Source organism: Elephas maximus, chromosome 19 (assembly GCF_024166365.1).
Source record: "Elephas maximus indicus isolate mEleMax1 chromosome 19, mEleMax1 primary haplotype, whole genome shotgun sequence".
In the NCBI taxonomy this organism is placed as follows: domain Eukaryota; kingdom Metazoa; phylum Chordata; class Mammalia; order Proboscidea; family Elephantidae; genus Elephas; species Elephas maximus.
In genome coordinates, this window is record NC_064837.1 from 35,371,894 (window position 1) to 35,373,278 (window position 1,385).

The window sequence follows — 1,385 nt, forward strand, 5'->3', positions numbered from 1 at the left end:
CACAAGAACCTCAGACTCTTCAGCTTTGTTATCAAGTGTGAGTAATTTCAGAAGCGTTTTATTCACAGCTGCTGTGGCCTGATATTTCCCAGTCAAGGTTCAAGTTTCTTACAAACAACTTAGATACAGAAAAGCAGTAAAGGTGGCTGGGGAGGAAGAAAGGAAAGGGAGGTGACGTCACAGGAGCAGAGGGTGTGGATATGTAAATGAAACGCAGTGCATGCTAAAATCTTGAGGGATGCTTGCATTCTGGAGATTTAGGGAAAAAAATTATAAGCGATGGAGAGGTTTGTGTTTCTTAGAATATCTAGTAATACTAAAATGGGTCTTTTAGGTACCGACTTTTTAATGGTCATATGTACAAAGTGTTGCTCACGGAAGGGTCCGGAGGCTGACCCAGGAGCAATTCATACTTACCTGGCAGGGGAGATACCATGATCACGAAGGTGGTTTTCCCAGGGCGAGGCTTATCCATTGCACTCCGGATGTGCTGACCCCTGCGATTTCCCCAAATGTGGGAAACTCGACTGCATAATTTGTGGTAGTGGGGGACTGCGTTCGCGCTTTCCCCTGATAATTGGTCTTTAAGGACAGACTTAATTCCTTTTGTTTAGTAGTTACCTTGTGTGCTTTGTGTTTCTTACATAAAATGATTCTTTTAGGTTTCACTTTGTGTGTTAAGGTTGTTTGTTACGCTTCTGTTGTAAACGTCAATGTTATTTCCTTACAATGATGTTGAGAACAAGCATTTTGTCTGTTTCGATCTTTGTTGGATTCCTCAGCTTTAAAAACTACCCTGCTCACAGTAAGAATGGGTGAATTGTTGTTGGGTGTCCTCGAGTCGATTCCGACCCGTGCACAACAGAAGGAAACACTGCCTGGTCATGCGCCATCCTTACAATCCTTGTTAAGCTTGAGCCCATTGTTGCAGCCACTGTGTCAGTCCACCTCGTTGAGGGTTTTCCTCTGATGCTGTACTTTGCCAAGCATGATGTCCTTCTCCAGTGACTGATGCCTCCTGACAACACGTCCAAAGTATGTAAGACGCAGTCTCACCATCCTTGCTTTTAAGAAGCAGTCTGGTTGTACATCTTCCAAGACAGATTTGTTCGCTCTTTTGGCAGTCCATTTAATATTCTTCACCATCACCACAATTCAAAGGGGTCAGTTCTTCTTTGGTCTTCCTTATAAATTGTCCAGCTTTCACATGCATATGATATAATTGAAAATACCATGGCTTGTTTGGGTTGGGTTTTTTTTGGGTCACCTTAGCCTTCCAGGTGACATTTTTGCTTTTCAACACTTTAAAGAGGTCCTTTGCAGCAGATTTGCCCTATGCCATGCGTCTTTTGATTCCTTGACTGCTGCTTCCATGGGCATTGATT

The 1,385-nt window shown here is 43.2% G+C and overlaps 1 non-coding gene across 1 annotated transcript; it reads left to right on the forward strand.

Annotated features, from left to right (window-relative positions):
- Positions 1 to 409: 409 nt before the first annotated feature.
- LOC126063394 (U1 spliceosomal RNA) lies at positions 410 to 573 on the forward strand. Its single transcript, XR_007514334.1, has one exon. It is a non-coding gene; the product is annotated as a U1 spliceosomal RNA (small nuclear RNA).
- The last annotated feature ends 812 nt before the right edge of the window (positions 574 to 1,385 follow it).